The sequence below is a fragment of the Acomys minous genome (assembly GCF_964271855.1).
Source record: "Acomys minous genome assembly, chromosome: 6".
Lineage (NCBI taxonomy): Eukaryota > Metazoa > Chordata > Mammalia > Rodentia > Muridae > Acomys > Acomys minous.
In genome coordinates, this window is record NC_140487.1 from 71,140,264 (window position 1) to 71,163,445 (window position 23,182).

Sequence of the window (23,182 nt, forward strand, 5' to 3'; positions counted from 1 at the left end):
TGGTTTTAGAACTCCGAGAACATGGGGCTGGTTGTCTGCCTAGGGCCACTGGGGGCCTCTGGATGCATCATGGCACAGACATGGCAGCTTGCACTATGGTGGGAACATATGCAAGACACAGAGAGATCACAGTAAGACAGGAAGCGAGAGGCTAAGCAAGGTCCCAGATCATCCTCACAACAACTGCCGTGGCAGGAACTGGTTCATATGTGCCTGGCCCTTACAAAAGCCAGAAGAAAGCATCATATCTTCTTGAATTGGCATTATAGATGTGTACGAGTTGCCATGTGAACGCTGAGGGTTGAAGCTGGGTCCTTTAGGAGAATAGCCAGTGACCCCAGCCATCCCTCTCCCCCCATTTTTCCAGTTCCCATGTATATTATTTTAATGCGCCATAAAATTTCAGCTTATGTAAGATTTTCTATTTTATGTAAATTGGGTTGCTTTATTCATGTGAAGTCATGGCAGATTTCAGATACCTGGTAATAGCATGTAAAGGGCTTTTTAAAGACAATACTCAAAATATATCACTATTTTTCTGTTTCCATCCTATCAGCTCATCTGTTTTAAATGAAAGATAGCAAAAGTACTAAAAAATATCCTGGACTCTAGAATCTAAAGAGCTGGATAAAAAACATTTTGAGTGAGTTTTGACAGAAGGCTGCAATTTATCTCTTTTCCACTAGGGGGCAAAAGACAATATGGGAACTTGAAGAAGACCAGTCTGGCTGTGAAAGTCTAACGGAGTCGTGATGGCCTGACTACAGTGACCCTGCACTAGTTTCAAGAACACAGAGTAAGGAAGAGCTGCCTGGAGACTGTCATGGCTGCAAAATCCCTTAGCAACGGTGACAGGTAGTAATAGCTTGAAAACAAAGACTAGACTTTGAAGAAGAAATTTGGGCAGATAGAAAAGTACCATGTAAAGACCCATAAACATTCTAGATTCTGAGTCAGGAGAGAGAGAGAAAGCCAGAATGTCCCATGAGGACGTGGAACAAGAAGACGAGTGAGCTCTCAGCTGTGTTGCGTCTTAGGTTAGTGCCAGGCTAAAAAAATAAAATAAAAATAAAAAGCAGCTCTTCTTTTCTTAGCGAAGAGCAATAATGACCACTTTGCCCTTAGAAGTAATAAAATCATGATAATCTTTTGGTATCAATGGGTAGGAAAGAAATATGCACAGAATATCTTATGAGATGCTTATTAGCATTGCAGTGGGAACTCCATATCTCTAGACCTTACCACTTTAATGCTTGAGAAATAGATGTCCTGAGTTAGTTTTTTCGTTTTCTATTGGAGAAACTACAAGTGGCGATAAATGGGTCACTAAAAAATTGTGCAGGGGCATGGCTATGTCACTTGTTCTGTAGGTGTGAGGACTTGTGTTTGAACTCCTGGGACCACATATAAATTGGATGTGGATGCCAGCTCTGGGCATCTGAGATAGGCAGCTCCCCAGAGTTTGTCAGTCAGCCAGCCTAGCTGTCAGCCTTTCTCTGTCAGATGGTGAGCTTCGGGTTCACTGAGACACCCTGTCTCAAAAAATAAGATGGAGAGTGATAGGAGAAAACAGGCAATGCCCTAGGCTGACTGGACACACGATGTGCATACAGGATATTCATGTATATATAATATCTCAGAGAGCTAAATAAATAAGCAAGGTAACATAAATTGCAGCCACTCTGTGGTCTAACACTAGGTATTACTGTTTCATTTTTAACCACTCTGGCTTCCTTCCAAAGAAAGTACAAAGATAATGAATCGAAATTTTATTACTCAATCTATCTTTAATAAACATTGAAAAGATTACAGACTTATTTTAAGATATTTATTCTAGTGTCTTATTTTATGCTTCCAATAATTTTTAAGTCAACAGGCTCATCCTTACCTAGCATATCATAAATATGCAAGTATACCTAACAATGTGATTAATTTTAATTGCCACTTTCTCTGCCCGACAGAACTCTAAACTGAGACATTCCTGGGGGGGATTTCTTTTTGTGTAAAAATGAAGGCAATTATAAACGTGTTTCTGAAGTTCCAAGGGGAAGAAATGCCTAGGTAATCTTTTAGTAAGGGAAGGGGTTCCCGTAGTAGCTCTTCAACTAAAATCTCAAATGCTATGGAAAGTGCCAAGCCAAGAAAATATTCAAAAGCCTGCGTCCTTTAGGGCTCAGTCCTGTGCTGTGTATTTCATGCACAGGCATCAATGCCCTGACCATCCTGTCAGACCAAAGGAGTTTGGGTTCCAGCTCCATTCACACCCGCTGGAACCTGGAAGGGATGCACGGTTCTTTCGCTCTGTCTGGACCAATCCATCGCAGCCCTTAGCTCATGGAGGCCTGTTTTGTGGAATGGATTTTTTTTTTTATCCATGTAGTAGACAGACTTAGTCTAGTGTCTGATCCAAAGTGTATGTGCAATAGATTATAGCTATTATTTTAATCACTTGCTCAGAAATCACAACATCAGAGCTGAAAGGAACGTAAGTGATTATCTGATTTGGGAATTAGAAAACAAAACAAAACTAAGGTCTAGACGGAAAGCATTTGCCCAAGGTCACAGAGATAATCCACTACAGGCCCAGGGCTGTAACCAACGTCGTTTAGATTCGGGTCTGGCATCCTTTCTGCTATTACACACCAGCGCCATCGCTGCAAGATATAGTGTGCGTGGTTTTACAACAGATGTGTGCCGGTTCTGTCTGGCATAAGAATCTGTAGCTGAAACTCAAGCAATTTGGATGCTCACAGGGGAACGGGTGGAATAAATAAGAGCTCGCCGCAGGCTCAGGCCCAGATTGAAGAATCAAGCTCATTTATCACGCGTACCTGCTCCTGCTAACCTTTATATTCTTTAGAAAGGATTTACAGATCTTCCTTCTATGAAAGAAACTGACTTCTTTGAATGGCAGGTGTGGTGGGACATAAGCCCTGAACTGCAGAGTGACAGCAGCTGCTGAAGTCCCAGCCCTGCTGTGGGGACCCCTTCACCTCCAGGCTGACAGAAAGCTGCTGGCATCTTCTCATCTGCCAGTGTCTTTTCTCCTCTGAAATGAGCAAATGCTCTGAGTCCTTGTCTAAGATGATGGGAAACAGTAGCAAAGACAGTGAAACCCCTGCACAGTCAAGAGCAGTCTATGACCGGGAAAGGAGTTGCTTGCTGGCCCGTGTTTATTATATTCCATAGCCGTGAATAAGAGTCTCTTCTTAAGAGGAAGAATTTACAGTCAGGACCAAGCTACAGCAGTAGCTCTTTCAACATAGAAACAGCAACAATAATGACAATAATTTAAATAAATGGTTATCTTTCTAGTGCAGTGTGGCTTTGTATTTTGCTCTTGTGTTGAATTAGAATACTGAATTAGATAATTTCTAAAGTCTCAGCCATCCGTCTTGTACATTGTGACATTGAGATAAACTTTTTAATGTTTAATTGCACCTATATATCTATTTTATTTCTCTGTGATGCTTTACTAGTCTATTATAGCTAAAGTTCCCATTGGTACAAGAAGAACCATTAAAAAATACCTTATACACTCAGGTTAACTTCCAAAGCTGTTTACAAAACCTATTTAGACTCCTGGTACACTGAAAAAGTATAGCTATATCTAAGGATCAAGAAATAAGAAGTAGAAAATTAAGAACAATATTATATAGGTAGCATACACATGAACATTTATTTTGCTATTTACAATCCAAAATTCACCTCATTTTAGTGAATTATTGTTGTATCCTTACCTATCATAATGTGAGAGAATTATAGAATTTTTCATTTTACCTATTCATAGTTTTGGTTGAAAGAAATTGTAGTTTGTGAAGAAAAATATTGGAAAACTTCTCCTGAGATATTATCTTTAGGAAAACAAATCTTTCTGGAAATAGATGAAATATTCATGATGAATCTAAGACAGTTTTAAACACTGACAAGTTGATCTACTGTAAATGTAAAGCATTGTGACGTGATCCTTGAGGCTGTAGATATCCATAACATGAAGATCGAAAGGCATTGAGCATATTTTAATGTTTTTTCTTTCCTGCTATTGTTTCTAGTAGTCTAGAGCACTTAAAGTGCAGACATAGCTTGCTATGATTTCACAATACATATGCTACACACACACACACACACACACACACACACACACACACACACACACACCCCACTTGGGGTGATAACACTCCCTCACAAGGACCATAGCCTTACCTAAAATAAGCATGGAAATCTTCCCTCTGAGTTGTTAAAGGGGCTCAAGATACTTCTCAAACAATATATGATATTGCTGTTGACCTTGGTTGCTTTGCAGAACTTGAGGGTTAGCCCCTGTCACTGAAGACACCACACACTTCAGACACAGAACTTAGAGGAACCAAGGTAGAACTGACCTGAGTTTCAGGGAGACAATGTAGCTGAAATTCCCACTGCAGTCACTGACCAATGGTAGGGTAACTACTGAGTGAGTACAGTATTTGCACACTGCTATATGTATATATTTTTAAAAACTGTGTTTAGTGACACTGTAAAGATAAGAACAAAAAGCTGAGGCTAGACCAGCAAAACCCCAGAGTCCATTAACTAAAAACTATGATGAGAAATTGAAGCCTGTTTCACATCCAAAATAACCATAGTGGCAGCAGACCTCAAGCCCATTGCAAAGCTTAGGAGATTACTAGAAAACTCTACACCAAGTCCTTACAAAACAAAGAAGTAGGTATTAAACAGGGAAGAATGAAAGCAAATCGTGTCATTCCATACTATCTTATGTAAAATGAATGTTTTAACAAAAATAATAAATGATACAAAAAAGGAAAAATTGTACTCTGGATAGATTTTTACAAGTCAACAGAACCAAATTTAGATGACAATGTTCATTGGAATGCTGTCATGAGAACTTTAAAATAGCCACGATTATTGTCCTGAATATGAGTGGACAGGAGAATTGTTCAGAAGACCATGCTGAGAGGCCTTGGGGGAAAATAAGAGCAAGTAACATGGATGAATGCTGAGGCTAACATAGTGCTAAGCAAGCATTAATCTGAGGGGGTGGACCGTGATTCAACAATGAAGATTCTGCATTAATCAATGTATTTGTATGCTGACAGATTCGCATTGTGACTAGATCACCAGGGAGTGTTACAGATGTAGAAAATGGGGCCCAGTAAGGGTAAGTAAACTGCTGTGCACTTGATTTTGAAGGGTACAACTTGTCTTGGTGCCTTCATGATTTTCTCTTTGTTTCTTGGCTGCCAGAAAGGGAGCAGCCTCCTCTGCACGTGCTCCAATGACAACGATGGCTGCTTTACCAAACGCTCACCATGGTGGAGTCATCTAAGCCCAGTCTCAAACTTTGGAAACCATGGTCCAAAATAAATACATTGTCCTTCCAAGTTATTCCCTGGGTTTTCTGTCATGTTGACAACAGCCTGACTGTGCACAACATAGCCCAAAAATGGCAACACAGGACTACTTCTTCCTTCTGTGTATAAATTCTAAGTACACAGAGAATAGAAGCACAAAGGATGGACAATTAAAGATATCATGGTAGGGTCCTCATACTACACATGTGTAATATGAGGTATTTTCTTCAAACAATCATATAAGCACACATGAAATCATGATGATATAAATATGAATGAGCAAATAAGTTATTAAATATAAAGTTCTTTGTTATAGAAGATTCTACCCAGTGGTTACAGGAGATTTTAAAAGAAAAGAAAAGAAAAGAAAATCACTATTAGACCATGATAATAGTAATTGTTCTCTGGGTTCATATGCTCATGGATTCTAAAATTAGCTGTCAATAGTTTCAGAAGAGGCAGACTGTCTGGATACCCTCATTGTTGCTCTCCCAAAACTATCATGGGCAAAAATAAGAGTTTGTTAGTTAAACCAAGATAGCAAAAAATCATTAAAGATAAAATATAATGTTGTTCTCTTCCAATATAGCTCACTACCTGAGGCTGAACACTTCTAAACACAATAGCAAAAACTCATGATGAAATCTCTACATTGCCCAGAGGGAACATGCCAGAAAATAAATGCCTAGTACTTTTTAAGAGCCATGATCTTGGGAAAAACTGCTGATTGTAATATTAAGAAGATAACAAGGACACTTGGTACACGAATGCCTCACTGAACATGGCATTAGATCCTGAACAGAAATAAAGAGCTAGTGAAACACTGGTATATGCAAGTCAGTGTCATTAGTTCATTTGAATATCACATTGACTTTAGTTTCTTCATTTTAGTTATTTCACTATGATAATTCAAGATACTAATATCAGAGGAAGGAAAATAGAGATTATATGGGATATCTGTACTACTATAATAATTCGTCCTCAAATCTAATACTATTTCAAAGTAAGCAAAAACATATCAAACATATATGTGCCTATGAGAACATTTTTTAAATTTTAATACAATGCAATATAATAAAAATTGCAAAGAATGATAAAGAGAAATTAAAATAGCACTAATAAATGAGGAAATAGGCCATCTGTACAGATATAGATGGGACAGTGGTCAACATCTCCCAATCGACTTATAAAGTCAACAGTATAGTCATTAAACAGACTTTTAGAAATAGATCACTTCAGTTTTCCATTTGATAAAGTTTGAGTTGCTGATCTACATATGATAGCTCAAAATATGTCATTACAGATAGATTTTTCTCACTTCTTAGGAGCTGATATAATAAAAATAACTGCCATAAAAGTAAGTTTTTAGCATAATAGTTAGAGAACACTAAATATACTTCTGTCATTATACAGAGATTGTGATTTGTTTATCTCCCTCTATATTGAAAATGCAGAAGGCAAACATTTATTTAAAGTTAAGTAGTAGAATATTACTTAAACTCAACTGTCTTTAGGTAGAAACTTTGTAAAAATATAATGGAACTTTTATAGACTAAGAAGAAAAATGGCTAAATTTTGCTCACTAATGTCTCCTACAGTACATCGTAACTTTGGGGAATTGAGCGATCATTTAACTGAAATACAACTTCTCACTGACACTAAAACTTTGTTATATTGGAAAGGTTAAAATATGCAGCCTTTCCAATAAAATTATGAGTTCATTATTCTATAGCCTTATAAATTTTCTATCCCTTCAAGAAGATAATTCATCTGGTTTTATATTTGTCCATGTCTAATGCACTATAGTTAAAGCATCCTCATAAAAATGTGACCATCAATGTGCCAATATCCTGATTCTGCTATGGGAAATTTCCATGGAGAATTCATTTTGGTTTTGTTTGGTACTGCAGAATAGACTGAAATTACACTGTAAGAAATAAGTCCTGACCGTCTATAGTCAGTTGCTTAATGCACTGTCCTCAAGTGCTCAGAGACACTCTGGACCACAGAAAAGCCTATCAAAATCTGTAATTTTGTAGTTTTACATGATCCAGAAAAACACTGTACTATTTAGGCTCATGGTTTGAGGCTAACATCAGAATGAATGAGGGGTTGTGAAATGGATAATGAAAGAGCTCCCAGAAGCCTGGTGGCACTCAAAGAAAGGATAAGCAGGCTACGAAGATGAAACTTGATAGCCTTTGACCATATAGTGGGGCAGGAAATCCCCCTCGGTCATAGACCAAGGGGAGGCGAATAGGATGAAAGTGGGAGGGAGGGAGGGAGGAACAAAAGGATACAAGTGATGGGATAACAATTGAGTTGTAATCTGAATAAATTAATTAAATAAAAAACAAATAAAGAAAAATTAATAAATCTCATAATGGGTGGATATGGAAAATGCATAATATTAGGCTACCTCTCAGATGATGTATGATGACACCATATCACTGTAAGTAGGCAGGGTCCTCAGTTATTCAACATTGGGGAAAATATTTTTGAGAGGTACCCTGTAATCTTGACCATTATGTCTTCCTTTTAAGCATCCAGACTCCTCCAAGTCTCCTTCCACCTCTACATGTTGTTTAGAGTCATCAGGGCTTTAGAAGTCATTCACTCATGTATACCTATGATGACATAATGGGCTGGATGCTAATTTGTTTTCTATAGCAACAAATACAACCAAAGTTACTTTCCCTATGAACATTTGCAGCCAATTACAACAATCTAGTGATGTTTCACCACTGTGGACTGCCATCTATCCGAATTGTTTCAGAAATAATCTGGGGAGAAAAAGCTTATGGTCTATGACAATGGGAGATGTCCAAGGTAAGTAAAGCCAGCAATTTCTCTAGATTCCTGTCTTGGATGAAACTCCCTAAAGAGAGAGAAAGCACTACATAGAGGCAATAGGTCTAACACCAGACTCCAGAATTTTTGTTACAGAAAGGGTGTAGAAATAAATGTAATACACTAAATCTCTTTAAGAGTATTCACTATTCAAAAATAAGTTCAAAAGAGCCAACACCCAATCAAAAAGTACCAAGCTTGATCAAAATAAAAATACTCTAGTGGAGGAAAATAAATCAAGAGAAAGTGAATTAATACTGAAAGAAATGAAGAATAAGAAGAATTTTTCAAAGTGGCTGTACTAGTTTGCATTCCCACCAGCAATGAAGGAGTGTTCCTCTCTCTCCACATCCTCGCCAGCATGTGGTGTCACTTGAATTTTTGATCTTAGCCATTCTGATGGGTGTAAGATGGAATCTCACAGTTGTTTTGATTTGCATTTCCCTGATGACTAAGGAGGTTGAACATTTCTTTAAGTGTTTCTCAGCCATTTGATATTCCTCTGTTGAGAATTCTCTGTTTAGTTCTGAATCCCATTTCTCAATTGGGTTATTTGGTTTGGTGGTGTTTAATTTCTTGAGTTCTTTATATATTTTGGATATTAGACCTTTGTCAGATGTAGGGTTGGTGAAGATCTTTTCCCAGTCTGTAGACTGTTGCTTTGTCCTCTTGACAGTGTCTCCTGCCTTACAGAAGCTTCTCAGCCTCATGAGGAGAGGAGTAAGCAGAAAATGGGAGGGAGGAATGAGAGGATACAAGGGACGGGATAACAATTGAGATGATATATAAATAAATTAATAAAATACATTTTAAAATCTCAAAAAAAGAATTTTTCAAATGATAAGCTAAAATATTTTAAAAGCTATGAAGTAATACATAATGAAATTGAGGAAGGAATTGGGAGAATTTTCTTTAAAAGTGCCATAAAGTGGAAAATACAATATTAAATGGAAAACATATTTTGGTTAGAATTAACAGTAAAATTTATATAAAAAAATAGGAAATTTACATTATAAAGATACACTAGAAATATCCCAGATGAGTCATACAACAAAAATGTAAAGAAATGACATGTGCCCAAATGACTTCTGGGTTAGTAACAAACAAATCAACATGTACACAATTAGAGTACCAAGAAAAAACAGTGACGAAATGCTTGCAAAAAGTAATCACCTTTAATTTCCAAATTGGATGAAAATGATTAACCCAGAGCTCTAAACTGCTCAGAAAACTAATTGCATTGCTGCTTCCATAGGAGGAAGAGTGGAGGCCCATGAAACACACAGGAAATCTATTCTTTCCACTGGGATCATGAAATCTAAGAGACTCTCCAGGAAGGTTAGACAAATAATAGACAATGGTTGAGGGGAAAGCTCCTTGGTGATGTCTCTAATTGTAAGTTTCACAGGGGAATTGTGTGATAAGATGTCCTGGGTCCTCACTCATCCTGGTGTGAACTCATTGGTGATGGAGTTGCCTAAATCAATTCCTGAGCCGGTAGGTAACCCAAGTAAACTCATGGCTCACCCCACTGGGCTTAGATCAAGTTGCTTTTTTCATCTGTCATTGTCCAGTCCATATGGAGTGGATAAAAATAGGTTTCCTAGGAAAATTAATGACACAACTCCAAATTAATAAACATTTTTAAAATCAAAATAAACCATAACCAAATTTCTATAAACCAGTGACAAAGGAAGAATGTTCTTTTTTTTTATTTGACACAGAAAAAAATATATGCAGAGACTTCCAGCCAAGTCACCAAAGTAATGAACGCAGAGCACAGTAGGACTGCACATCCAATATGTTTAAAGAAATGTAGATTAACCTCTAGTACTCTGTCCAGTGAGAATATCCTCTTAAAATTTAAGATAAACAGAAATGGAAATTAAGGCAAGCAAGTCAGTACTCTAAGAAATGCTAATGGATATCTTTTAGGGGGAAAAAATGACATCAGAAACAAATTTCACTCATCAATGAATCAAAGGCAAACAATTCAAATGAAAAATACATGACGGATGATTTTAAATTGCCTCACTACACAAGTGACCCAGTGGTTCAGAAACCCAGAGCAAGGCACGGCATGTGGCGCTCATAACATAAGTAATAACAGCATGGAGTAACCCTAGCATGATGAATGGAAGGGGTAAATTTCACTGCTGTGTGAACTTGATGAGAAATGGTATATTATGTATAAATCATTTAAAAAAACTTTTTCAGTTTTTAAAATTTTTATATATAAATACAGTACACTACATGCAGCAGGAAGAACCACCAAAACAATCAGAAATTATATAAATGTTACATTCCTAGTGTTTTGGTTATTTGTATTTGGCAACCTTGAAGAAAACATCTTTCTTGTCTTGGTGAGTCTAAAATTCTGAATGTAAATCAATATGTGCCATATCTCATCTCTATCAACTTAAAACATCTATCTAGACCTAAAAATAACTTGCTCACTAAACAACTAAGCTTAATTGCAAAACCAAACCATCTGGTCTTCAACCCCATCAGAGACTTGAGAAGGGATAAAACTAAATTACCTGAGTAAACCAGGGGTGCAGGTTAGCAGTTCCAAAGTGAAAAGAAAAATGACAGAGACAGTTTGCTGCCTGATCAGTCACCAAAAACTCCCTATAAAGTTGGAGCATCTTCATCAGCCTTCTGGCCTACTATATCTGACAGACATATTTGTGAGGCAGGAACGAACTATCAAGGACTTGTTTACCCTGTCTTGGTAGAGATTGGCTGCTGCCTCTGCCTGCATCCAAGCTTGCTCATTTTTATGCAGAATTCTGTCTGTGGCAGATATGAGGGCATTTTACCCGGTGGCTTGTCTGCCACATTTGAAGCCGTCTTCACAATTTAAAGAGATACAATTTATACTTTAGGGCAAGTTTTTGCCAGAACCCTCTGGGTTCTTCTATCTCCCCATTCCCCATACCACTTTCACCTGGAGTCCAGTAGGGTTTCCCAGCATCTGTCCCGACCCCCTGATGAGTGGAGTCTCTAATCCTACCTATCCATGAGTGTAGGAGATATTTCCATCTTCTGTATCTTCTTCAATTTATTTCTCCAGAGACTTGAAGTTCTTGTCATATGGGTCTTTCACATTCTTGGTTAGAGTTGCACAAAGATACCTAATATTATCTGTGGCTATTGTGAAGGGTGTTGTTTCCCTAATTTTTTTCTCAACCTGATTACGTTTTGTATACAGGATTACTACTGATTTTATTGAGTTAATTTTTTATCTGGCCACTTTGCTGAAGGTTTTTTATCAGCTGTAAGAGTTCCTTGGTAGAATTTTTGGGTTCATTTATGTATACTATCATATCTTGTGCAAATTGCAATACTTTGACACTTTCCCTTCCAATTTGTCTCCTGTTGATTTCCATTAGTTGTCTTATTGCACTAGCTAGGCCAGACATTTGATTTTTGACAAGGAAATCAAAACCGTACAATGGAAAGAAAGATAGCGTCTTCAACTAATGGTGCTGGTCTAAGTGGAAGTCTGCATAAAGAAGAATGCAAATAGATCCATATTTATCACCCTGGACAAAACTCAAGTCCAAGTAGATCAAGGACCTCAACATAAAACCAGATACACTAAATCTATTAGAAGAGAAAATGAGGATTAGCCTGGAGCTCATTGGCACAGGAGAAAACTTCCTGAACAGAACACCCACTGCTCAAGCTCTAAGATCAACAATTAATAAGTGGGATCTCATAAAACTGAAAAGCTTCTATAAGGCAAAGAATGCTGTAAATAAAGCAAAATAGCAGTCTGCAGACAGGGAAAAATATTTTCACCAACCCTATATACGACAGAGGGCTAATGTCCAAAATATATAAAGAACTCAGGAAATTAAACAGTAACTAACCAAGTAATCCAATTAAAAGTGAGGCACAGAGCTAAACAGAGAATTCTCAACAGGAATATCGAATGGCTGAGAAACACTTAACACCCCTCCTAGGTATAATACCTAAAAGATGTTGCACCATACATAAGGACATCCGCTCAGCTATATTCAGAGAAGCTTTATTCATAATAGCCAGAAACTGGAACCATCTCAGACATTCCCCAACTGAAGACTGGATAAAGAAAATATGGTACATTTACACAATGGACACACAATTCAGCTATTTAAACAAGGAAATCATGAAATTTGCAGGCAATTGTATAAAACTAGAAAGGATCATCCCGAGTGAGGTAACCCAGACCCAGAAAGACACATATGATATATTCTCACTTATAAGCAGATAGTAGCCGTATATTGTAGGAGAACCATATTACAATTCACAGACCCAAAGAAGCTACATAACAAAGAGGGCCCAGAGGAGGCTCTCATTGAGTCTCACTCAGATGAGGAAATAGAATAAACAGTGGAAGTGGATGAGGAGAGGAACTGAGTAGAAGAGGGTGAGGCCAGGGAAGCAACGGGGCATCAGATGTGGGGGAAGCTGGGAGTAGAGGTGAGAGGGCCTGGAGAGAAAAGGGAAACTGAGGGCGAGGCATCTCTGAGATAAGCTGGAGACCCGTGACAGGGTAGGCTCCAGGGGGGATATGGGGATGTCTCTAGCTGAGCCTCCTAGCAGCAAGGGACATGGACACTGAAGGGGCCACCTTTCAGCCTGGCAGGACTTATAATGGTGGGAGAATACCAATCCAGCTACAAAACTTTCTACTCAAAATTTGCCCTGCCTATAAAATGTGCAGAGATAGATAGAGTAGAGACTGAGGGAATGGCCGACCAATGCTTGGCCCAACCTGAGACCCATGACATTGGAGAGAGGCAACCCCTGACACTAGTACCGATACTCTGCTGTGCTTGCAAACTGGAGCCTAGCATACCTGTCTTCTGAGAGGCTCCATCCAGCAGCAGATCAAAACAGATGCTGAGACTTATAGTCAAACATTGTGTGAAGCACAGGGAGTCTTGTGGAAGAGTGGGGTAAAGGATAGAAGGACCCAGAAGGGACAGAACCTCTTCAAGAAGACCAGAAGAGCCAACTGTCCTGGACCAGGGTAACTTATGGAGACTGATGCACCAACTGGGGACAATGCATAGACTCAACTCAGTCTCCCTATACATATATAGGTCCCCTAGTAAGTTCAGCAGGTGCTGTCTATAACATGGAGTTTGTTTCATGCTTTTCGATCACGTCCCCCTAGTGGGGCTGCCTTGCCTGGCCTCAGTGAATGAAGTTGAGCTCAGTCCTGATGAGACTCATTCAATGTGCTGGGTTGGTGGTGGTAGGGATCCTCTTTTCTAAGAAGAAGGGGAGGTGGGATCGAGAGAAAGTCAGAGGGTGGGGCTGGGAAGAGAAGAGAGAAAGGGCTATGATCAGGATATAAAGTGAATATATGCAATAAAAATAAAAATTTAAAAAACAGATGCATAAATCTATCCTTAAACACTTGAACAATTGTAGCAAAGAAGTGAATATGCTTCTGGCGTTTTAAATAGTGACTGTTTAAAGAGACTGTGGAATTACTACTATACAGTAGAAAACTCAGCAATATTAAGGAAATAAAGAACTAGTGTATGCAACGATGTGTATCATCTCATGCACATTGAACTAAATGAAAGATGGGCACAGAGACATTATCTTATTCAGTGATGTTGAATACTGAAGTGGACAAAATGACAGTAATAAAAAGAGAGTATCAGTACTCCATAGATTTGATGCCGGGGGGGGGGGGGGTGTGAGGCTGATGACAAATGACAACACAGAAATACAATAGGGTGGTAGAAAGGATCCACATGTTGACTGAGATGTGCAATTGTTTTAGTTTGCTTTCTATTGCTGTGATAAATGTGGACCAAAGTCAATTTCTGGGGTGGATGAGTTCACTTGGCGTAAGTATCCCTTTTATAGGCTACCATTGAAAGAAGCCAAGATAGGAGTTCAAGACAGAATCCTGGAGGCAGAGATGGCAGTAGAAACCATGAAAACACTGCTTACTGCATGGTTCATCTGCTTTCTTATTCAACCTGAGATCATCTGCCCAGATATCACCCACCATGGGCTAGGTCTTCCAAGATCATTAATCAAGAAAACGATCTGTAAATGCAATCCAAACTGATAGGGCTGGAGAGATGGCTCAGAGGTTAAAGCTGTTCTTCCAAAAGTCCTGAGTTCCGTTCCCAGCAACCCCATGGTGGCTCACAACCCTTTACAATGAGATCTTGTGTCCTCTTCTGGCATTCAGGTATACATGCAGGCAAAACACTGTATACATAATAAATAGATAAATCTTAAAAGAAAGAAAGAAAGAAAGAAAGAAAGAAAGAAAGAAAGAAAGAAAGATAGATAGATAGAAACAAAGAAAGAAAGAAACTAACCTGAAAATGGCATTCTTTTTCAACTGGACTTTCTGTTTCCAGATGGCCTTGAAATATGACATGTTACCAAAACAAACAAACAAACAAAAAACAAAAAAAGTCACAAATAGACATGAATATGAAAATTCATAAAAATCTATTTTTGAAATTAGTGTATCTTATTTGTTGTAAACAAGATAACAAAATATTCTATTCTACAAAGTTAATTATGATTAAAGAATATCATTCAATCAAATAGTAGTATGTGTACTTAACTACAGTTGGCATTAGTACTCAACAAACATTAAAATTCTTGATAAATTATGTTATTTTCTTTCATTTTATAAAGCTAAGTTATATATATGTGTGGTGTCAGTGGGAAAGTCACTGTTTTTCTGAGTTGATATTCCTCTGTGGCTTTATAAATGAGGGCAATACCTGATGTGTGTGTAGATTAGGGGCAGAAAGAATATACAAGCCCCCTGAAGTTCATAATAGCCCATCTCTTGATTTGAATATTATCAAACTAAATATTTTTTAAAGATTTATTCATTATGTATAAAGTGTTCTGCCTACATGAGCCCTTGCACACAAGAAGAGGACACCAGATCTCATTATAGATAGTTGTACGCCACCATGTGGTTGCTGGGATTTGAACTCAGGACCTTTGGAAGAGCAGCCAGTGCTCTTAACCTCTGCGCCATCTCTCCAGCCCCAAGCTAAATATTCAACTTGTGAAAATGCATATGTGCAACCCCCCAAAAGCATTTTACGTATAAATAAAGATTCAACTAGAATATAAACAGCATCAGGAGAGAAAAATAAAATCCTGGGGTTTCTTAACGACAGCGGAGCAGAGTTTACATGCCTGTGTCATCACAATCGTCTTTAAAATGGGACAGATGAAGAAAATAGACCATATGCCCCATGGGAGTTTGTGCTATTAGCTATTAGGGGTCTGTGGGGTCCGGGCCTGGGCCATGATCTTGTTAAAGTAGACTTGGACTAGGCAAACTGTGGAAGGGCTCATTCATATCTTTACTGACAGTAGCGATGGCGTGATTTCCTGCTGGAGGCAGGTGCAAAGCTCAGATATGCTCTATCCCTGTAGGAGCCAAATGGCCAGAACATTAAGCAACATGGAATCCAACGGAGCAAGCTTTCATACAGCGATTTCGGGATATATGGTTGAATCAGGGAAAACATCTCTGTTTGATGGCATTAGCAGGCTGTCTAATGACCCATTTTCAGCGCAGGGAAAGCAGTGATCCAATGCTGTTCCTAAATTAAATATGTCTATGTTGCTTTCTTTTCATAGCAGCCTTCCGTATAAGGCATATACAGACAGCTTTTCTACTGCAAATATTACTGTCAAATCTTGTTCTGAAGCCACTGAAGGTGGTAGATTCCTGCAGTGCCAGGACTCAGGGAGCTGAGGAGGAGCCACTGTTCAAGGACAGCCTGGACTACTAACTGAGATCCTGTTTCCGAAACAAAAGGGAAACGCAAAGTAATCATCTTACAGAAGGATTGGCTGTATGGTTGTTTCTAAGAAGTCAACAAAGGAGAATTAGTGTAGACACGGGTTTGGTGGCTACCCTTTCTAGCACAGTGAACAAGCCCTCCAATAATCAATGACGTTTATGAACACTGAGACAGTAGCTTGACTGGAAACTAAAGTTATAGCTCGATACAGAGACACACAAATAAATCACAAGACATAGTTCCATAAATCCTCTTTTTATTGTTTAAAATACTATATGCATGTTTGAAAAATTACATATTAAGCACATGTTTTAAAATGTTTTGCATAAAAATATACCTGAAGTACACTTTAGACTAATTTATGCACCCAGTAGGGCTACATTTGTACAGTCATTCTTAAATTTCAACATCTATGTTCCCTGTGGGCCTCTGTCATTGAATTTCATGCTTTTTTTAAAAAAAAGGTCTCATCATTCTAGGAAAAGGATAAAGTTAGTGAAAGTAAATGTCACTTTCTTCCTAAATACTTCAGAAATCTCATCAGATTGACCCTTAAAAACAAGACTCTAAAGCTGCTACTCTCAGATGGGCTGGGACAAATCCCATGCGACTGAAAAGGTTAGAAAAGAATTTGATATTCCCAGGCATAAATTCTTGCCTCCAACAATACAGAAACCTGTTTTAATCAATAAAGAAGGGAGATTTTATTTTATTTTCTGATTTTTTTAATTAATTAAACATGTTTTATATTTTACATGTACATTTATATTATTACACATATATACAACAAACTACCTATAGCAAGAAGAACCATGACACAATCAGGAATTTGATAAATGTTACATTCTTAGTGTTTTGGCAATCTGTATTTAACAGCCTTGAAGAAAACATCTTTCCTATCTTGGTGCATCTAAAATTCTGAGTGATCTGTCCAACACTGGCCCCAGAAAACTGCGGTGCTAAGGGTGGCTGTGCGATCTGCTTAGTCACTTTCTGAACATAGCAATTGGATGGTGAGCATTTAACTCTTTTGTTATTTATTTAAGCAATAATCCAGAGGTGAGGACACTGGCTTCCTGGAAACATTATATTGACCTCCCAGTGGCTCCATAAGCTAAAGAAACAGAGTGAAAAGTAGCCAAAGACTGAGTCATCCTGCAGAGAAAGCTTTCAAATGTTCCATGTTTTCCACATCTTCTACTCTAAGAGCTGCGTAGCCTGAAGAAAAACCAATGAATGTACCCAAGGAAGCTGTACAAAGCCATTCTTTAGGCTTTATATTTCAGGAATAAAGCAGCCAAATGTGTGTGTGTGTGTGTGTGTGTGTGTGTGTGTGTGTGTGTGTGTGTGTGTGTGTGTGGTGTTTGTTCCTTACTCAGGCATTAATATCAGAAGATTAATGTATCATACTTCTGTTTGCATTTCTATCCTCAAACGTAATGGCTCAGCTAAGTGCCTTCTGTTTTTATTAATGTTTCCAGAATGTGAAAGTGATGGCTGGGTCTTTCTTCAGGGTATGCAAATTTTATGAAACCCAAATATATTGGAGAAATGTAAACACACTTGTATTGACTAAGGACTCTAGCTGAGGATTGAGTTTTTGATTTGAAATTTTCAGAGAGAAGTGCATAATGTAGTTTCAAAAATCTGTTCCTTCGCAGTGTTTTATTCCATAGTGGTATACTTACGAGGGATCTACTGTGATAATTCTTACTTGACAAGTGGGGAACAGTATGATATTTATTTTTCTCAGTTTCAATAAAGGGTAGACCTGCTTATCATCCACAGATCTCATCATGTAGAGACATATTGTGTGCCAGATCTAATCCTGAATGTTAGAAGGGAAAGATGATCAAAAGAGAGGGCTAATATTAAAGAGATATGGCATAAGGCACAGCCAAAAAATAATAACTTATCAATGTCCTCATCTAAATAGCAGCTAAGTCTAGAACATTGTAGGAAAACACTAAACAACAGACAATGTAGTTTAGCTGTATGTACTAGGGGGCTGTGAAGGGTCAGATAATTAAAACTGGAAACATTGGTGAAGGCTAACAGGATGAAAGACTACGGAGGACATCCAAGGCAGTGACATTAGTATATACATTATAGAATAGATTTTAACATGGTCATAGAACCAGCTAATCTACAAGTGGTGCAGGAACATATGGTCCACACAGAAAGTGATGATTAATTAAATTGCATATGTGAGGATGAGATTTTAAGAAATCCTCAAGTTATGCTAAGGAGGTTTTACATTGACCATAAGACCATGGAAGATCAGGATGACATCTTGGGAGGAACATACAGCTACATTTGTGTACACAGAACAGAACAAAGCCACTTCTTGCGGCATGTGGGGGAATGGCTTGGAGACAGGCTAGGAACAGATGTGCCCAGTAAGCAGGCAAAGCAAGGCAAAGTCCCCAGTAAGGTCAGAAGTTACACTAGGAATAAAATAAACACAGAGATACTTTATCACTTACCTTGTGACAAAATATCTGGCAAAAGTGACTGAAAGAAGAAAACATTCATGTTTTGCCTTGTGGTTTGAGAGAGATAAAGCACATCATGGATGGAAGAGCACAGTGGCTGATCACATTGCATGTGGTGACTGGTTGCATTGCATGTGGTGGCTGGTCGCATTGCATGTGGTGGCTGATCACATTGCATGTGGTGACTGGTTGCATTGCATGTGGTGGCTGGTTGCATTGAATGTGGTGACTGGTCGCATTGCATGTGGTGGCTGGTCAAATTGCATGTGGTGACTGGTCGCATTGAATGTGGTGACTGGTCGCATTGCATGTGGTGGCTGGTCACATTACATGTGGTGACTGATCACATTGCATGTGGTGGCTGGTCACATTGCATCTGGTGACTGGTCACATTGCATGTGGTGGCTGGTCACATTGCATGTGGTGGCTGGTCACATTACATGTGGTGACTGATCGCATTGCATGTGGTGGCTGGTCACATTACATGTGGTGACTGATCACATTGCATGTGGTGGCTGGTCACATTGCATCTGGTGATGGGTTGTCACACTGCATGTAGTGATTGTTTGCATTGCATCTGGTCATGTTGCCACATTGCATCTGGTGGCTTTGGCTAGTCCCATTGCATTTGGTGGCTGGTTGCATTACATCTCCAGTCAGGAAGCTGAGGATGATTTTATATAAGGTTTTTATATAGTTATATATACAGTTATATATAGTTATATATATATAATTATGTAGTTTAGTTATATAGTTATAGTTATATATACAAGTTTTATGCTGTATTTTTTAATTTGGTTTGTTTGTTTGTAATGATTTTGGTAAGCTACTAAAATCATTCACTTGTGAGTGGATGGGCTAGTTAAGAATTGTTGCTAATGAGATAAAATCTTGTGGTCTTGACCTTCATTGGCAGGCCTGTAAATGTGAACCTTCGTGCTTATTAGCAGTAGGAGGAGCTGTAAATGGCTCATTATCGCCCTGTGCCAAGGAGAAGCCACAGATGAGGTTAACCCATTTGAACTCAAGAGGAGAGCTCTTGGTAATAGAGGAAACAAAGTCTTCAGAGACTTTATAGACAGAATAAGAATTGCACTAAATCCGAACAGTGGCATCCTAGGAGGCCTGGCTATCACAGTGGTCAGTATCCTGAGTGACAGATAAAGCGGCCAATGTTATTATCTCCTTTCCACGTTATATTTTCTCTTTTCATGTACATTTGTCCTAACCTTAACCGTCTTTTAGACAACATGTATTGATTTGAAGCTTTCTTCATGTAAGCTGCAGAAGGACTTTGAGGACTTTAGTGACTGGAAGAAGACTGGCTTCTTAGAGCTCATAACCACAACAAAGAGGAGAAGGGTAGCACGTTACACAGTATTCCCCCCATCTTTCTTGGCTCTGTTGAGCATCCTCTTTGTTTCCTTCCTCTTTCTAAAACCTTGAGTAGTAAGATGAGGACCATAGCTCTTCTCTTCTTTCCCACAGCATCCTTGACTATCACTTTAGGACCCCAGACATTACTTTTGGAGAAATCTGGTCAATGGCCCAGTCACTTGGCTAATCCATGGTTTCCCTGTAGGCAATTTTCTTTTCTTGCTTTACATTTTCTCTGGGGTAGGGGAAATATCACAGTTCAATTTAAGAACAATTGAAGCAGCAGGCACAGAGCCTGCAAGGGTCAGCACCAGGTCCTCCTTGTGGATGTTATAGCTGTTAGCTTGGTGGTTTTGTGTGACTCCTAACAGTGGGAGCAGGAAGCATCTCTGACCAGCTCTGGGGACTCTTCATCCTATTGGGTTACCTCATCCAGTCCAGCCTCGATATGAGAGTTGCTTAGCTTATATTATTGTGTGTTTTGTTTTCTCCTGTTTGGTTGTTGTCTCTTGAAGGAAATGGAGAATGTGTAGATCAGAGAGAGAGGGGAGGTAGGGAAGGGTAAGGTGAGTGGAGGGAGGCAAAACTGTGCTCAGGATGTATTATATGAGATAATAATCTATTTTCAATAAAAGAAATGTAAAAACCATTTCTACATAGTAAGTCTTTTGTTCCTTTTGGATAGCTTTTTGTTGTTTAGGGTTTGTTTGTTTGTTTTGTTTTGTTTTTTCCAGACAGGGTTTCTCTGTGTAGGCTTGGCTGTCCTGGACTTGTTTTGTAGATCAGGCTGGCCTCAAAGTCACAGCAATCCACCTGCTTCTGCCTCTGCCTCTGCCTCTGCCTCTGCCTCCAGAGTGCTGGGATTAAAGGCATGTCCGGCTTTTTGTTTCTTTTGGTATGACCACCAAGCCATGGATTGCAGTGGAACAAGCTTCAGCAGCTCAGGCTCACTCGGGTATCTTTCTTTTTGACTTCCTCTATTTTCTTGTCATTTTTCTTTGCCTGTTCAGGATGCTATCATGGATCCTGAGGTGCTTGCTATACTCAAAATACATAATACTTCTTTTGGCAGCAACCCTTCCTCTAACTTGCTTGCTTCCAACACCACCAGCAGCACACAGAACAACACCAGAGGCTGTGTCTGTTCTGCCTTGCTCACATTTGTGGGACATTCCCTTTTGAGCTGTCCCCATCCCTTCCCAACCTATGTATCACCTTTCTTATGAAGTCCTGTATACATGGAGCATTTCCATGTTTTCCAAATGGCCTACGGAATACTTAATGGTTGTCACACGCCTCTTATCCTTTGTGACTATGGTTTTTGGTAATTAATAGGAAATAATGGGTCTGGCTGAAGGGAGGCAAAATGCTTTAGCTTGCTGATTCTTCTTTTTCAGTGCACAGCCTCACTCAATTCAGTTTCTGACTGACACCTAATTGTTGAAAACTGTCACGACAGTGACGATAACGCAGTGAGGAATATGTGAGATGTGAAGTTATATAAGAAGACAGAGGATGGGGTAACATTCGAATCAGGCTTAGAAAAACCAATCGATTTTGGATGTGTAGAAACAAACTAAAGTTGATATTCGCTCACCAAACAACGAGTATTTTGGGCAAAACCAAATATTTACAGATGTTCTCCATCTCATGGGGAAAAAATATCAGGGAATCGGCATAGTCAGTTTAGACTAACAGCAAAATATCAGAATCTGGGTGGCTTAGCATTCAAAAAGGAATAATTTCATAGTATGTTTCCTACTCATATGCCCCCATGTCAACTTAGCCATCTCCAAAATCCAAACTCCATCGCACTTTGCTCAGAGTATCTCCAGACATATTTTAAAGGGACACAATCCAGTCTAGGAATGACAGTAGGAAATGACATTAGGATTCAACCCTATAAGAATGAGGTATGTGTATTTGCATATGCCAAGCATTTGCCTAAGCTTTGTCATTGTGAAATTCAAGAGCAACTTCATTTCTGTGTCACTTTCAAACGGAACTCTTCTAATGGCATCTATGAGGAGATGATCAGGAAAGTGTGACATTTACATTGAGATATTATGACTTTAGGATGTACTTGTGGTTTGGGTGAGAAGCATCCTCTATAGGATCATCTATTTGATGATGTGGTACCCAGCTTGTGACACTATTCATGGAAGCCATAGGAAGTGATTGATCTGTTGCTGAAGGAAGCACACATCCCAGGGTAGGGAGCTGGAGTTTGAGGATTGCTCTATAACTGTACCCCATTTCCTGTTCTGTCCCTCTGCTTCTTGTGAGTCCTGCCTGGCAGGCTGCTCTCACACTCCTGCTGCCGTGTCGTCCCCATCATGGTGCACGCGATTCCTCTGGAACTTAAAGCAACAGTCAGCTGTTCCTTTCTGAACTTGCTTTTAGTCAGGGTATAATATCCGTACCACAGAAAAGTAACATTTAGAGCAGGTAAAGTCCAAATACTCTACAGTGGTGATGATTTGTGGAAAATACCTCCAATGTAAAATTTCAGGGACCAGCGCATATTCGAATATTTGGGGACCAATTGTCATTAAGTTTCTTCCTAGATGACAGTTACAGCACTGATTCTAATCGCATAGAGCATGGGTCGGTTGGCTGTGTGTCTTGGGCCCTGTGGCATTCCTAAAATCTTGTCTCAGGGCGTCCCTTTTAATTTTGCCACTTGTCTGCATCTTGGCTACAGTAAAACCAACCCTAGACTATGCTGCCTTTAACGCCCAAGGAATGGAAGCAAGTGTTTAACCACTTTTGGTTTAAGTGGAGCCTTCAAGACCTGTATTTTGCCATAATAGGCCTGAGAACAGCACTGTGAACTATGTACTTGAAGAAAGGTTTAGGGCTTTTTGTTTTTGTTTTTGTTTGTTTGTTTTGTTCTCATGCCCATCTCTCTTCGGTTGGCCGTGTTTAGATGAGATGCAAAGCAATGCAAGTCATGCCTTTGATGGAACTTCTTCCAAAAAAAATCATAAATATTCATCTGGAATTTTTCAAGATAACTGTCAGGAAATAATGTGGGCAGTATCCAAGAAACAAGAATGTCAGACTGTTGATAAATGTTGATATTAAAAATGTATATGTGTGGAAACACAGAGGTTTAATATATGATCTTCCCATTTTGTGTATGTTTAAAGATTTCAAGCTAAGAATTTTTAATGCAATGTTTAGACGACAGCAAGCAATTCGTACTGTGAAAGGAGTGATGATATATCGGCACCTGAGATGGAAGACAGGCACTACACTCTGGATGGCTTGCTAGGGGGAAGTGAGCTTTAACTGA

General features: G+C 38.9%; 2 long non-coding RNA genes across 6 annotated transcripts in view; both read left to right on the forward strand.

Annotated features, from left to right (window-relative positions):
• The first annotated feature begins 971 nt into the window (after positions 1 to 971).
• On the forward strand, positions 972 to 5,367 carry LOC311600314. The gene is made up of 3 exons (XR_014780210.1): positions 972 to 1,037; positions 5,100 to 5,161; positions 5,248 to 5,367. It is a non-coding gene; the product is annotated as an uncharacterized lncRNA (long non-coding RNA).
• Positions 5,368 to 8,058: 2,691 nt separating this feature from the next.
• The window catches only part of LOC311599887, a 28,089-nt gene continuing 12,965 nt past the window's right edge, over positions 8,059 to 23,182 (forward strand). For 4 of the 5 annotated variants that reach the window (XR_014780047.1, XR_014780048.1, XR_014780049.1 and 1 more), the window contains exons 1-3: positions 8,069 to 8,183; positions 16,477 to 16,630; positions 16,889 to 17,025. This is a non-coding gene — a long non-coding RNA (uncharacterized lncRNA). Of the gene's footprint in view, positions 8,184 to 16,476; positions 16,631 to 16,888; positions 17,026 to 23,182 lie in introns of all 5 variants that reach the window. The other variant, XR_014780046.1, reaches the window with a different exon arrangement.